We start from the raw sequence: 17,466 nt of genomic DNA on the forward strand, positions 1-17,466 counted from the left end.
TAAACTCTGATTTTTTGAGGAGGGCAGGAAGGCTGTACTAACAAACCTATTGAGAATAAGCAACAGGAAAGACAGAAATAAAAAACATTAAGTCTTTACTTGTTTTTAAGCAACAAGATAAATGGGTAAACATTTTCCTGTACCCGAGATGATAATTACATTTTGCACCAGAGTTTTTGAAACAATAGCATTTGTGTGCATTATAAAGAAACACAATAACTAATTGTGAAAAGTTAGTCATAAGCAAGAGTGAGATAAATTTGTTTACATTCAATTTAGTATTTATAAATAGAAAACCATTTTAACTGCCAGAGCATATTACAGATGGATGACAAACAAGTGATTTCCACAGAAGATGAAAAACCATTTGTCCTATGTGTCTGGAGCCCAAAAGAAATATACAGTAAAGATATTTCCAGCAGGGGGAGATCTCTGGCACCAACTCACGGCCCATCCACCCAAGAAACCCACTGACTCAAAAAAAAAGACTGAGCATACTGACTAATTAACATTAGAGAACTGTGCAGCCAATGAACATCAATTCTTATGTTTCCTAAAATGTATAAATAGTGAAAAGTTTTTAACATCAGGCTTCCCACTACTAAGAATACCAGGGTAAAGGAGGACCAAAGGAATGCTACAGGATCCATGGATGTTAACTATCTTCTGCTTGATTCTCTCTCTCTTTTCTATTCCTTTTTATCTCTCTACTTCAAATTAACTTTTTAATAAAATCTGTATTATTGACTTTGGCATGCAGTCTCATTTGCACTTTAATTTGGGTGGAAACATCTCTCACTTAGAGATGATCTTAGATCTCAGATCTTAAAATGGGCTCATAGTCACCCAGTGCTGTTACTATTAGATTATTTATTTTTCTCAAATAAAATAAATAAAAATAGCAGATTTTCTTAAAATATATAGAATTATTGCTCTTAAACCAAATCTAAGAGTTTCCAAGAGATTTTTTTCAGAGTCTTTGGGAAAAAAGGCCTTTTACAAGACTCACCCCCCAAAAAAAAGAGGGAAAAATAGTCAGCTAGGTATCATTGATTTTTTTTTTTAAACACTATATGATCCTCACATAACAAAGGCCACTAACTGCTGTCTATAGTACTAGCCTGGCACAAGGAGACTGGTTTCAGGATTCTGACTTGGCATAAGCAGGATAGAACTTCTAAGAGCACTCTCATGTCTCTCAAAAGTGCTCTGGTTTTCAGGCTACTGTCTGCTCTTGATGTGGTTATCTAGCCCATTTTTATAAATCAGCTTCTCACCTGCTTTTTAGAAAATGGCTTTAGGCATACTTTGTTCAGTGATATTCACATTTACATTCTTTGCCAGATGAAAATCAGTTCTAGAGTATTAAAAAAAACTTTGTAGGAAAAAATAAAGCTCCAAGTCTTAAACTATAAAATAAATTATTACCTTAACTTTATGAAAATTAAATTATATTCTAATTGTGGTCCCTTTCAGATCCATAGCATCCTACGCAATTACTTGGTATTGGCTTTGCTGAACCACAACTGCCAAGTTTCAAAACTAGTGATCTGTAGTCTAATATCAGCAGAGTTTAATCTCTCCCTTGTATTTTTCTTCAAATGTAGCTCCTTTTAGTCTCAAGGGAGAATAAATGTTATTTTTTTCTTTGGTCACTCACTTTTCTCTCTTCACATGCATTGCACCATTATTATTTTTTTCCTCCTTATAAGAAAATTTGGTCAAAAAGTCATGCAAGGCATACCAAATGAGAGCCTAATCAAATGGCCTGTTTATAGGCCAGAGAGGGAGAAATAATCAAACATCAAATTATATTACACTGAAAGACAGTAGGATCACCTACACCCACAATGAAGAAAGGTGCAGTTACAGGCAAGAAATAAATTTGCTCACTTGGCTCACAGATCTGTACTTCTGAAAGAAACACAGATTTTCAAAAGGCAGCTAGTTTTCTTAAGATGGTATGTCTCCCCCCCTGCACCCCAAATCTTATTTTTTTTTTCTCTTTAGAGTGAAAGAAAACATAAATCTTATAATTTAAACATACAGTACTCCTCTTTGGTTTTCCTCCTCTAAATTGGAAATTAGCATAAATTTGAAAGAAAATAGCAATTTAGCATTACAACATGTTTTTTGACCCTATTTTGACCCCTAATTACTTAATAAAATGCTAATTTGAAGAGCAAGATGGTTTAGATTCTATTGTTCATTTTCAACTTATTGAAACACTTTTGAACTTCTGAACTTTATGTGCAGAATTAACTTACTTTTCTTATTTTTACACATGAACAGAGCCTTTTTCAGAGTTTGGCAGCTGCTACGGTTTTAGCATTGAGGAAATCTGATAAACATATTCAGTGATATTCACATAAATACTAGCTATAGTAACTGCAAAGGAACACTTTTATACAGCCTACTCAACCCAATCTGGATCAAGTTATTCACATTGGTCAGTAACATTAGTACAAGATGCATGTTTCTCCAAGGTTGTAATCCATATATCTGAACATGAGGGATTCAGAAATTTTACAATTTATGTGTAACTTCACAGAAGTTTAATATTTGCCTAAAGCAGTTTTTATGCTTCTGCTTGACTGAAGATTCCCTATTCAAGTCCCAGTTGCAAAATTTTAAATAGCAAAATAAGTGTTCCCTTTTAGCAAATTAAACAATTTCATTTTTAAAACTGAATATTTATTTTATTGAATTAGGTAATTTGTGACAGATATGTGGGGAAAGAAAATATAAATGTTTTATCTACTACCTGAATTTCTACGAAACTCTAACCTATAAAACACGAGTTTTCATTGCTATTCTGGGGCTGGCTGGCAAAGGCAAAGCAGCTGTTCCACTGTCACAGACTGACCCTGCACCTATAGCTCCCAATTTTTAATATATTAATTTAAAGGAAAAAAAAAAAAGCAGCATCTTTACACTAGGAAGGCTTTTTCATGCAAGGGGTAAGAAATTAAAATAGATGCTAGCAGATTTTTATATATATTGCTACCCTGAATCCACTTACGACCTTCGGTACATTTTGTTCCTGAAGATCAATTTCTTCATGTCAAAAAACAAACCAACAGCATTAATTTTAATTTATACATTTCCTGATATCCACTGAAATCACCTGAAATGAACTAAAGTTCTCAGAAATAATAATGACCATTATGTTTACTTGTTAACTTCAGAGAAAGCAGTAGTTGAAAGCTGCCCATGCACACTTCCTTATTTACTATCAGTTAATTATAAATCTCTTTTGCAGATATCTTCTTCCCTAAGAAAGGAAGACTCATTAAGCCCTCTGTATCATCTCCACCACTTCCTGTCTATCAGCATGCAAAAAATAAATTGGAAAAGATAAAGTAAACTATAAAGTAAACTATAGAATTTTAAGCCTAAAAATTTATAGGGAAATTGAGTTACTGGAAAGAAAATTATTCTTTCCTATAAAAAGTTATTCTGATTAACAAATTGTGTTATCTCAGATGATGAAGAAAAAATCCTAAGCAAGAAGAGCAGTCTCTCTGATACGACAAGATATCATTATTATTATATTTCATGTAGTCTGTTCTTCATTGTACTATTTATATTCTGGACACTGGTTTTGTGTTAATTTAAAGAACATTGAGAGTTGGGATTTTTCCCCTTGGCCTTTCTTGTGATTCTCATGGTCTTTTAGCTGATCTAATACTCAATTTTTTTATGGTCATACCTAAGAATGAACAGGGATGAAGACAGCTTTTTAATATAGTAATTTTTAAAAAGAATATCAGAAACAGCGAATCACAGAATTAACTAGATTGGAAAAGACCTTTGAGATCACCAAGTCCAAACTATGACCTAACACCACCTTACTAACTATATCATGGCCATATATCATGAGTGCCACATCCAATCTTTTTTAAATACCTCCAGGGTTGCTGACTCCACCACTCCCTGGGAAACCCATTCCAATGCTCGACCACTCTTCCTGTGAAGGTTTTTTTTCTAATGTCCAGCCTGAACTTCCTCTGGCTCAGCTGAAGAATATGCCCTCTTTTCCAGTCACTGGTTGCCTGGGAGAAGAGACTGACCTCCACCTGACTACAATCTCCTTTCAGGAGGACCTTCTTAAGATTGTTTTAAACCATTGTTATTAGTAAAAATATGAATTCTGTCTCTGCATGAGACAGCCTAAAATCAACAAAAGATGGTTTTGTTAAAGTCTATAGGATGCACCTAGCCTAGAATGATAAAGAGTATTAATAACTCACAATTGGTATCCTGCATAATTTTTAAAAATTATTAACTCTCATCTAATTAATACAGTTTTTTTTCATTTGAGAATTTGAAATGTTGTCTTCTAGCTCTCAAATGGATTTGGATTTTTTGCAATACTCTTAAAATTCTATTAACATATTTCTGTGTAAGTTTTTGACATCTCAGTTACAGAACAAAAGCAACACAATTTAACTGAAAAATGTTATTCCTCTAACAAATATCCTTCCAATCCACAGGAAGAGTCAAGTTATGTAAACACAGTGAGAATAAATATTTGTGTGTTTCCCCAAAGTGGGCTTCACAAAAATAATAAGAATTTTATACTTCCATTTTGCTTTTTAATATAAAATTTATCTTCCAATTCTTATAATAAATATTTTTAAGTAATAGAAAATAAGTATGTTTTTCTTAAAATCTGATAATTTATTTTGAAGTTTTCATTTTTTGTGAGTTCAAATATCTAGTAAAAACGTAATTTAAAATGTTTTGTCACCTTAATGAAATAATAGATAGAGGAGTTGGCACAAATTAACTTTCGTTTTCTAAGCAAGGGGAAGAAATACAGGTGATTTATTTTGGAACCTGGATCTGTAAAAATAATTTTCCTTAAGAGACAGACTACATATAATGTGTGGCAAATGCAGTGAAGACCGACTTCTTTCAAGGATATGCTTTTGTATGCACCACATTTGCAGTTCCTCAATTGCAGCTCTTCTGTGATACCAGACAAGCAAAGTCAAATTCTGGAAAGCCCCCCAGGTCATTTTATCTACAACTGAACTATAGGGTATTTAACCAAATAGGTTCAGTTGTCATTGTTGACTTGACTTGTCAAATAGAGGGAGGCCTATTTGGTGAAGTAAGCTGACTTTGCCAAAAGCAAGATCAGAGACTGGACATCAGAGAGGGGTCTATTTTATCTTTTTAAACAGCATTAATGCTTATGAAAATAGACTCTGGCATTGCTATTTTATAAACGGTTTAATCAAAAGAAAAATATCATCCTATCTTCCGACAGAATTTGGTCCAAATCACAGAACGGATAAGGTTGGAAGGGACCACAGTGGGTCATGTGATCCTACTTCCCTGTTCAAAAGCAGGGTCTTTCCAGAGCACATGGCACAGGATTGCATTCACTTGTTCTTGAATATCTCCACTTGGGGAGACTCCAGAATCTCTCTGGACAATTTGTTCGAATGCACTCCATCATCTGCACAGTAAAGAAGTTCTTTCTCTCTGCAGCAGTTTCTGCCCATTGTCTCTTGTCCTATTGCTTGGCACCACTGAGCGGAGCCTGGCTCCATCCTCTTGGCACCCTCCCTTCAGATACTGACAAATGCTGATGAGATGCCTCCTCAGCTGTCCCTTCTTGAGTCTGAACAGGCCCAGCTCCCTCAGCTTTTCCTCATGAGAGAGATACTCCAGTTCCTTCATCACCTTCACAGATCTCCACTGGACCCTCTACAGGTTCTCCATGTCTGAGAATCCTGCACTGAGCAGCCCAGAACTGGACACAACACTCCAGATATGTCCTCACCAGGGCTGAGTAGAGGTGCAGGATCACCTCCCTTGACCTGCAGGAATGCCCTTCCTAATTCACCGCAGGTCACCATTGGCCTTCTTGGCCACAAGGACGCTGCTGGCTCATGGACAGCTTGGTGTCCACCAGGATCCCCAGGTCCTTCTCCACAGAGCTGCTTCCCAGCACATCAGCCCCAGCCTGTGGGGGAGCATGGGATTACTACTCCCCAGGTGCAGGAGGCTGCATTTACCTTTGTTGAGCCTGTGTTATTGATTTATTTGAAGAAGCCCTTTTTGTTGTCCTTGACATCCTTGGCTGGTGTTATTTCTGGGTGGGCCTTGGCCCTCTTGTCTCATTTCTACTTACTCTGACAACCTCCCTATATTTATTCCAACTGGCCTGAGTCTGCTTCCTTTTCCTGTGTATTTCCTATTTACATGTATATTACATGTGCTTCCAAATAGAGATTAAACAAAAAAATACAGTTTTGTTTTCCAATCAGTTTCTTTTTATTTACACAGTAGACAAAGGAAGAAGGTAGATTAGAAATCAGAAAATACATAATACGTATTCATAGTACTCAACAAAGTGACTTCAACCATATTAAGTTCCAATCCTATATTCTAATCTTGCCCTTTGAAACCTGAAAAAAATTAGCATGGAAACAAGGTTTTACAAACTTAGATGATACTGCAGCACTGCGCAATATATATTTTAAATATTTTTTTAACAGGTATTAAAATTATGTGAGTTATTTTCTACAAGGACAACATTCAGAAATTGTTCTACAGAATATTCTACAGATAAGAAATATTTTCATATTTCTTGTAATTGATGACAATTTAAAATTATGAAATAATTATAAAGTAATTGATTTATAAAAATAAGAAATTGTTACAGGATTTCAACTTACTGATTTACTAATTTTTTTTACTTATATTGGGAAGTAGAATAACTGAAGATAAAAATTATTCTACTTGAAATAGCATTTCAAGAATCTGGCGTAGAGGTTATTTTGTTACTACAAGTGCTTAGGAGCTTTAAGGAGATGACAATAGAGGGCTCACACTATTCCAAATAACGACTCTAAAACAGAACATGAATTGATTTGTTTCAGTCCAAATTTCATTTGTCAGTTACAAATCTTAGCACCGTTTGCTTGCTTATCATCTCCAGCTGGGAAGAAAGAGATGAAAAGACAACAACTCGATGCCATTCAGAATTTTTCTGAACAGTGGGAAGGATATTTGACCTTGCTCCCAATGTCTTTGATATTCAGACATACAGTAACTGGGTATTTTTACAGAAAAGTAATGAAGAAAAGCCCCACTTGCAAAAAAATGCTAATAGCCACATTATTAATTAGTTTCTGGAACCAGAAATTTGAAATTTTTCCCCAAAACCTTTACAGCTTGCTTTCTGAGAAAAACATTTTATTAAAAAAAGAAAAATTTTAGATTTAGATATACACACCCACATGCCCCCCTTCACCCACCATTACTCTATTAAAAAATTGGCTTTGAGAAACCAGATGACTTTTTTCTTCAAATGACACCTCCAGAGGCCTTTTACGAGCTTCACAATTTACATGGTAGTCAGACTTTCAAACACTAGATGGTGAAGTTGACACTTTAAAGCCCAGAACAAAGAGTCCCAGTGATGCCTTGAGAGGCTACCTAGAAGAGAGGCTAGACAGCATTAAAGGAATAAAGTAGGTATTTATTAAAAAGGCCTTCAAAGGATACACCTTGGGCACTACAAGACCCTGGCTGAGGTTACAACCAAGATGGGCAACAGGTCACGCGTTTTCACACTTTTATAAATTTTGGTTAATTTACATATTGGGGTTAATTGTACAATTACAGCTTCAGGTTAGGAAGTCCCACCCTCATAGACTGGTCTCCTTAAGTTGTTGTTTTTACTTTTTGGGCCTGAAGCTGCAATGGCATCCTTAGTTCTCGGGCTGGAAAAGGATTGTTTTATCTAACTCAACTGTGAAGAGAACTTGCTAACACTCTGTATGAAGCTCAGAGTTATATTCTAATGCAGTATAGAATCTGAAAAATATGAAAGCTAAACCTTAAGGCATCACCACAGCCTCAGTTATCATTGTTGGAGTCACAAGGTCTAGAAGGAACTATCAGGTTGTTTCCCAGACTCTGTTTCAGAGACTTCAGCACTAAGTGTGATGACAGAGGACAAGAAAGAACTGAAATGAACAAAAGGGAGAATACTCTTGAATTGGGAGAAACATTTGTTTAAATTAAAAATTGGCTTGAAGGCTCACTGATGTCTACAATTTCACAGTGGAACTTTTGAGAAAAGGAAAACTGCTAGGTTAAAGTCATTTAAATGCTTCAATGAAACTTTAACTTTATGTTCGTGTTGTATTACTAAGTTTATATAAATGCTATTTAACTAATAAACTTCAGATTTATTCTTTCAAGCAACAAAAAAAGTCCCATAGATGACAATAATTTTAAATTATTCAGTACAGTAACACCAATGTCTTTGAGAGTAAGTATTTGAGAGTAAGATATTTTCCTCTGATAGCAATATAGAAGGCATTAAATTGTCCTAAATACTATTATGTGTATTGTAGAACTATATATTATTTTGAATATTGTTAACTTGTAGATCTGTATTTTCATCCCTTTGACCCTTTTTATCTCATGGGGCCATTATAAATTGGACCTAAAATCTACATAATTGGATGCTAGAAATATCTTCACAGTAGAAGTAATCTGTTTTCCGACCTTTAAGCAGCATGCAATTTAATGGAATTTGTTGCAGCTGGAAAAGATATGCCAGATGTGTTTAAGCAGTCCTAAAAATATCAGTGGGTTTGCTTTCACTGATTACATTAACCTATGGTCTCAGGATATATATTTTACAAATAAAATATTGTTTCATCAACCTCCTCTAAATGAGTCTGCATTCCTCCACTGAAGCCATGGAGCTCACAGAAAATTTTAGTGGTTCAACTTCATCAGCAGGAGTTGCTACAGGAACACAGCCTGATCTCGAAATCCACTTGTTGTTCAATGATGGGTTGAAAAGCATCTTCAATATTTGAAGTAGCTCTTTTGGTTCATCCATACAACATGGAAAAGCCACTTAAGCTGCATTGACATGTATGAGTCCTGCTTTATATAGATTTTGAAACATCAGTGGACTGGCAAGGTATTTTACCACAGACTCTATACTTTTGGCTCTTCAAACTTCTTGTTTTTTTCAAAATGTTTCCACTAGCACTGCACATTGGGCAGAATGTCCACGATGTACATTACTCCTGCTGAGGCCAGAAATATTCTGTGTTGTGTTTAAAGGACAGGGAGCTGCCAACAGCCTTTGTTGAAGCAAGGCAGTAAACGGAGGCTCAAGAGAGCAGCAACAAGCTGTTGTTAACTAAAAACAGCAAGAGTTTTAAACTGAACATCTCCATTTAGTTACATGGAAATACAGAAAGAATTTTTGATGTCCTAGCTCCAGGAAGAAGTTATTGTAATCAGAGACTAAATGTAGATATTTTATAAAAGGAAAATTGCTTTCACTGTCTCCTTAGTAACAATAAAAATACTTTATTAAAGTTTCATGTCACCTTTCTGACTGAGCAGAAAATTTTACCGCTTTATTAATTATAAATAAAAAATTATAGAGAATTAGGTGAAGTAATTTTTACATAAAAAAAACAACAAAACCTCCCCAAAAAAATCAATATTTGGCCACAGCTGTAGCTCAGTCAACCAGCGTATGTTTTGAAATAATCACTGAACTGTGAAATTAACAATTGAAGCAATAAATTGGACTTTTTATCTTCGTAGCTTCGTAGAATTTTTTTATAAAGCTTTATCAGTAGGACAATCCGAAGTAGGTAAGTATAAGAGGAAACCAAAGTTCCTGTGACAAAATTCAAAAGCAATATACTTACCAAGGAAAAGAAATCATATTAGATTTCATTTAATCTAGCAGCAATTGGATTCTGTAGAATTGCTGAGTACAATTTTTGTTTTTTGTAAAAGAAGCTTTTCTAGTAATATTAGCTCTTCTGCTAATAACCCTTTAAAAATAAATACTGTGAATTTATGGGCTACATAAAGGAGAGATACAAGAGTGAATAACAATAATTAAGTGTTCCTTTGCAGGTTTTTAAGAAAGGGTAAACTGGTTAGTGTTGCTAGGTGCACTACAAACCTATTTTGATTAGGGGTTCAATCTTTTTAGCACGATGGTAAACATGTTCAGAGATGGTAAACTTTTATTTAAAAAACAATACAAAATATAGCACAACTTCCTTCCCACCAAAATCAATGCCATAGCTCTTATCTGTCTAAGTTATTCTCCTCCCACCTTTGGTGACAAATTACAAACCTTTTAACTACCATAAAACTTTTCAACTGTAGACTCCACCCAATATAACTAAAGCTATGACTTTAATCTTTACCCAAATAGAGAGACTACTTTTGTACCTGATCAAGAAAAAAAAAAGTCAGAATCTAATCTACTCAGATATGAGGTGACAACTATCTGAAAGCAGACCAGCAAGGCACCAGCATCACCATATAAAAACCACAGTTTCTTTGTAAATGCAGCCTTACCAATTTTGCACCATACAAAACCTCGCTGTATAACCCCACTCACTCCCACCCAAGTCACATACCTTTCTGGGAAGGGAGCCATATGCACCAGGTACTGCAGGGGGAAAAAAGTGATTTTCCCCTTCAAACATTGTAATATTTATTGGATTCTTGTCCCTGTAAGGTATTATTCATCCAGCTACACTAGGAATTGCAAACACTTTATTCAAAACACACCAGAGCTTGCTTTGACTATTTGTTAGATCGTGATTGTCCTGTTTGTATCTACAATCCACCATTAGCCTTTTCATTTAACCCCTTGCCAGTGGTCTAACCATGATTCACAAAAGCCCTTATTTTTAATTTTGTTTCCAGATTATTAAAACAAAAGCCAAAATGGATTCTTTCTAACTGATACCGTAAGAGAGCTCCCCTTGTTAACACTTAAAATCTTAAGCTTTTCATTGTAGTAAAAATTATTAGTTCTTATTTTGGGCAGCCTAGATGAGACAGAGCTTTTAATCTTACCTCTTCTGGATACAAGTGAGAGATCTCATTATCAGACATCAAGTTAGGACCATTAATGTCATGGTCACCTCACCTTGACCAAGATCTTTGTAGGATTGTCAGAGCAAATCTTAGTGCTTGGCTGGCCTATTTCATCAAAAGAGTCAGTGGCATATATGATAGGTAACAGCATGTTCTTTTAACAGCTGCTGCCATATGATAGAAAATGCTCCTTTTATTACATCCACCTATTTTAAGGCGTTATTTCCACTTGAAATGCTGTTGAGAAAGACTATACTAGCCTAAGGTAATACAAATGTATTATCTCCCAGTAATAGGAAGATAAATGTGTGACACTTTAGAGCAATACTTCTTTGCAACCAGATCATATGAACAGGACCTGTGAGCTAATTTCTTTCAAAATCCCAGGAGCTGCTGCAGTCTAGGAGAAATAGTGCATGGAAAATCCAAGTAAAGAGCTAAATATATTGGGTTTGAGGTGGAAGGAGACAGGAAGGCAGAAGGAAAAAAGGTGTACAAATAGTAAGTTTTTTGGAGAGTGTGAAGCTCAGTAAATCCTGAATAAAAACAAAAGTCTTAATGCATTAAAACTTAAAAAATCTGTTTGTAAGACTACTACCAAATGGAAGAGCATAAGCAGAGACTATTTCTCTCAGGTGCCATAATACGGAGGACCCTCTCCATTTCTAACAAGCGTGCTGACTTTAGGAAGACACAGCTACTTGCACTGGGAAAACAAAAGTAACATTTTGCAATCAGCCCTTAATGCAAACAACACAGGAGGAATGAAAACACGGCATGTGTATGCAGTACAATACCACTGACAGTGAATTACCTGAGTTGTGAAACAGCCTAAAGAGCCCAGACTCCTCTCTCAAACCTTTGCAGTGTTCATGGCTTTCCTGGTCAGCAGAGCAGGAGTCCTTTCACTGCTCCACTGAGGTTCTGAGCATCCATGAAAATACTAGAGGTCTTTGTCATTTTGCCAGGTCATGTTACACCACCAGCGTGCCAGGATCACACTGCTCTGCATTTGTGCCAGTCCTGAACACCTACAGACCTAAATAGTTTTCTCACAAGTCTTCTTCTGAAGCTTCCCTCACATTCTGAAGCTCCCCATAGCATTTAGGCCAGCAACATTTTCCTTCTTTTTGGTATGAAAGCAACTAATTTCTTTCTCAGACCTTTCTGTGATATTAAGAGATAAAATATTGATTTGTCTCATCCTTGATAGTAAAAAACACATTTGTTCTGGATCATGGATGAAAGAATCACTCTCTACACTTTCTATACAGCTGGAAAAATATTTTATTTAAATGTTCATTTGTTTTCTTAAAAGAGAACACAATTATAAATTTATTTTTAGGCAAATATAAAAAGGAAAGACTGTCTTCTGAGCTACTGAACAAGGGGTAGAGGTCACAATTCAAAAGTGGAAAGGTCCAGACTCTAAGGGTACTCTTTCCTGCAAGTGGCTCAAAATGTCACAGCCTAGAACTTCATTCTCTCTTCACCATTTTCCAATTTTAAAAAATTCACTGAAAGGCTAGAATGTACTGAAAGCTAGAGCATAATCACAGACAAAACAAACAAACAAGATTCTAAGAGATGAATCTTGGAAGGCCTGACAAGCCAGATAATTATGACACTTCCTTACAAAACTGGACAAAGTTGATTTATTCAATACAAAGATTTAAACCTGTCAGCCATTTCGACTTACACCTAAGAGTCAAGTGTTTGAACACGTAGTGAAAACATAATAGCTGCAAATGAGTTTAACAAAAAAACCTGGTCATCATTTAAGTGTCTCATTTTTGATCTCCATATCAGTTCTGGGGTAAAGAAAGAATTGTTTTTCTTTCTAAAAAATTCTGGTACAGAGCTAGAGATTTTATTTGGTTTAGATTCAACATCTAATTATAGATGCATGGAATGATTTTTCTGGGGAAAAGAAGTACTAGCTCCAGAACTCCTGCCAGAGACAGAGACATCTTCCAGGCTCAAAGTCCCATCCAAACTGGCCTTCAGCACTTCCAGAGATGGGGCACAGTCTTTTTGTCACACTAAGATTCCTGACTGTGATTTTAGTTAAAAGAGATATGTCATGGGAAAGGACTATCCAGTCTACAACTCTTATTGCTTTCCAAAACTCAAAACATTCAGTGGAAGATGCTAAACCATGGGCACTTATCTTAAAAAAAAAAAAAAATAAAAAATCAAGACATAGAAAACAGAGGAATATTTATATCAATGTCTCACTTACCCTCGAGCCCCTAAGAAATACATTATCAGTGAAAATAATGCAAGTAGTCATCTTGACTCTAACATGTGCTTGAGTCATTTTGTACTGCCATAAGAGAACCTCCATTCTAGATGTTTTAATTCACATGCAGCTCTGAAATGTGACTTTCTACATACATTAAACAAATTAAAATTCCTCAGAAAATATGGAGGGATAACATTCCCAATAGAAATATCAGCAATTTTCACTCCAAGCCAACAATGCTAGTAATAAGACCAAACCATTGACGGACATAGAGAATTTCATTTTTTTTAAGATTATCCATAATTTTTTCTACTTTCAGTTTGTTTCGCAGATCAGATCAATGTCTATAACTCCTGTTCTGTGGGAAAACCAATTTCAGTTGTGTATATCTGGGTGCAGTCTCTTCACTTGTGACTGCAATCAAATCACATCTTTAATAAATCATATGTCTCTAATAAAAGAAATAAAACTTATACTGTATCCAGTAGCATTTTGTCTTGTTTCATAAACCAAAATTTTGTTTTGGCAATATCCATTAATTCAAATATCAGAGTAGAAGTCAATTGGAAAGTTTTGCCCAAGAATTCTCTAAAATATTATCTTACTGAAATAAGAAAATTTTATTTTAACAAACTTTTGATTAAATGGACAGGTTTCCATTATAAGCAGCTTAATGGCTTCCTGTCCAAGAACCCAGGAAGGCACCATAAAATCAAAGCAACAGAAGTTCACCACTGCCCACTGGTGGAAAGCAGGAATCTCTTCCAGCTCATGTATTTAATTTTATAATAAGCAAGTAATAGAGGACAATAGGACTTCCACAGAGAATATGTGCTATTACTTGCAGAAAACCTTAAATTAGCTGAAGCAGAACCAAAAAAATTCATTAAACATACTTCACTGTTTACACCTAAAATTCAAATATATTAATTTAGCACTTCAGATGGTCACCTCACCACTGTTGGAAGGAAGACAGCTCTTTCTTGGACAAAAATATCAAGACATTGGAAATGGAGGCAGGGGTAGCAGCTATCATCCTGATCAAGTCATCTTTATTTGTATATACCATAGATCCAATTTAAGACTGCTTTTGAATGCAGGTCAGACAAAACCTATAGGAATTCTGAGGTACCAATAAATAGATTATCAGAGGCCATAATAAAATATTTAAATTGACCTAGCAATATAAATTCATGCTTTAAGTACTTAAGAAAAAGGACTAAAACCATCTGAAGTGCATTAAAGCAGCTGTTCCAACTTGAACACTAATTTATTTTAAAAAGTAGAAATACCACCAAAAAAAGTCACAGTAAAATATGCATGACTAACTGCAGATTTTTATTTTATAATTGATAACGGAGATTTAAAATCTATATTTCATATCATCCTGGCAGGGTCTCTGTTCTTACATTTAAATGTCACAAAAAAACAACAGGCAATAAAGAACATTTCTACTTCCTAAAAGAAAATCCTCTAAGAACTTAAAATACAAGGTGGTTTTGAGATCCTTTAATGGGTTGACCCTGGATGAACACCAGATGCCCAGGAAAAACACTCTGTCACTCCCCTCCTTACATGAACAGGGGAAAGAAAATAAAATGACCAACCCTTGAACTGAGATAAGGGTTGGAACACATCACTTGCCAATTTTGTCACAGACAAAATAGGCTCAACTTTAGGAAAATTAATTTATTACAAATCAAATCAAAGTAGGTTAATAAAAAATAAAAACCAAATCTTAAAAGCACCTTCCCTCTGCTTCTCCCTTCTTCCCAGGCTCAACTTCACTCTCCATTTTCTGTGCCATCATCCCAAGAGTACATGGGGGCAAGGAATGAGGGTTGACATCAGATCATCATATGTTGTTTCTGCTAGTTCTTCCACCTCAGGAGAAAGACTCCTCAAATTCCTCATCTGCTCCAGTGTGGGGTCCCTCTCATGGGATACAATCTTCTACTGACTTCTCTAAAGTGAGTCCCTCCCTCTGTCTGACCTACCTGTCCCAGAACATTGCATTACAAAAATTTTTCACCAAAAGAGAGACTTGAAAGCAAAACTACATTCCATTTATACTTTGTAAGAACCTATAAAATGTTCTATTACTTTAAACTATAGCAAGAGAAAAAGTTCTCTACACACACATGCTATGCCCTTTCTTTCCTCCATGACTGAGAACTTACATTGCTTGGATCTATCTTCCAGCATAGTGCCCAAGACTTGTCAATATAATATTTTCTAGGCTCATGAAAAGTGACTAAACAACAGAAAAATTCTGAAGAAAAAAAAGTATAGGGCATTTCTAAGGATAACAGACTCCTTTTTTGTGAAAGTTGGTAAGTTAACAAGTGAATAATTTATTCCCTCAGTGAAGTCTCAGATGTTACCTACACTACATTTTTTGATTGATGTACAATTAGACTAATATAATAGTTATTACTTGACATCTTTTAGCTAGGTTTTGTGGTATTTTCCATTAGGAAGTGTTCCAGAATTAGAGATTTCCATTGAATCAAGACAATGTTTTGATTTCTGAAATATGTTCATCACTTCTTGATTTTCTTTTGTTTAAAAAAAATATTTACAATATTTTAAAAATTATAAAATCAAGTCACAGCTATTCGTGTTTAAATTTTCAGATCTAGATGGCTGTGGATAAGCAACCTGGGATGTAAATTAGTTCTCTTTCCCTTGAGAATATAATTTCTCGACACGAATGGCTGCAGCAGGATTGTGAACTAGCAATGAAGTGTGGCAATTCTACTAATGGAATGTGCAAAGACAGGACAAAACCAGTCTCATATTTCACTATAAATATATTTGCACTATAGCAATGTTTGCCTCAAATTTTGTGGCAGGAAAATTATTGTCTGAATCCCCCATGGATTAAGAATAATTGTACATTATTTTGCAGGATGCAAGATTACACTAGCCAATAAAGTTTAGGAAGTATTTATCCTGTTATTGACAATGAAAGAGAAACACCTTGCATTCCTAAAGATGGAAGGTTATAACAAACAATTTAAGACAATCTTCTATTTACATATGTGTAGACCTGAAGATCACTGTGCAAGAAGGTTTAGAGGAAAAAAATATTAAATCTTCACAGAAATAGGAGAGTGGAAATATTATTCTTAAGAGGTCAGAACATTCAAAGCCTTCTAGGAGAATCTTAGCTAGTGCACACTGACACTAACCTTGTGATATCACCCTCAGTTCAAAAGATTTTGAGCTCAAGTAACTGGAAATCAGATCAAGTTTCCAAGTACACACATAGAGGTATTTGAAAATAACAGCAACAGCAAAAATCCAAGGAATTCAGTTAAGACAGAGTCAAATTTTGGGGTTAGTATTACCTGTGATCAAAGGTTCAAATTCCAGCTCTGTAGCACTGTCTGCAAGCATTGGGGCACCCAGCCCTTAATATTGCATCAGCCTTCACATGCTGCCAGGATGCAGAACCTCTCATAAGTGTTATTTCAGGTTCATCATATTGCTGTCACATGTAGTCATTTCATCCTAAAATAACCCCTCTCACAGCGTATGAGCACAAAAGGGTACGCTCCACAGTAGAGAAGGTGGATTGAGAAAAGGCATGGTAAGAAGAAATACCATGAACCTACACAAGAGACAATGCACAACACCCTACCATGCAACTCCCAAACTGTCAGTAAGAAATTTCAGAAAAGCTTACAAGGAATTCTTGCCAGATAAAATGATTGGCAAGAGCAAAAATAAACCTCCAATTTAGCCACATAGATCCCTTTCATCTCCTGTTTCACATATATATTGATTTTTAGATGATACACACGTGTACTTTTCATCAGATATTAAGTACACATTTGTTCTGCATTGCAAGATTTTTCTTGGAGATATCTTTTTTATTAGTTTTATGCTAGGAAAATAGACCAAATTTCTTTCAAACACCACTCCCAAAAACAAGACAAAAAAAAAGTAATTTTGAAATCTCCAAGTGCTCATGCTGAAACCTATTCTACAAGTATTGTACAAAATACAATATATTTTATTTTTGTTACAGTGCAGTTTTTATTAACTAAGAATCAAATTCCATGGAGTTACCTAGTTGTAGCTGTCTTTAAAAAAAGGAATTTAAAAATCAGAGCAGACTTTGTAGCATGAAAAAGATGTATTAATTCTTCAAACAAACTTTAAGATCTTTAGTTACTGTATTAGACTATGCATTTTCCAAATAATTACATTTTTGGCATAAAAAACTAGTATAAAGTCAATCAAATTTTTATCTGCTTCACTTTCCTCTTATTAACTACTGAAATAACAGAATAAAACTCAGGTAG

At 35.1% G+C, this 17,466-nt stretch overlaps 1 long non-coding RNA gene across 1 annotated transcript in view; it reads right to left on the reverse strand.

The window, feature by feature from the left end:
- LOC148184144 (uncharacterized) overlaps positions 1-16,569 on the reverse strand; it is a 57,511-nt gene extending 40,942 nt beyond the window's left edge. The window contains exon 1 of the long non-coding RNA XR_015772727.1: positions 16,507-16,569. This is a non-coding gene — a long non-coding RNA (uncharacterized LOC148184144). The remainder of the gene's footprint in view (positions 1-16,506) is intronic.
- Positions 16,570-17,466: the final 897 nt, after the last annotated feature.

This window comes from Pseudopodoces humilis, chromosome 6, assembly GCF_049639895.1.
Source record: "Pseudopodoces humilis isolate 2021_Gansu_Grassland_sample_001 chromosome 6, ASM4963989v1, whole genome shotgun sequence".
Lineage (NCBI taxonomy): Eukaryota > Metazoa > Chordata > Aves > Passeriformes > Paridae > Pseudopodoces > Pseudopodoces humilis.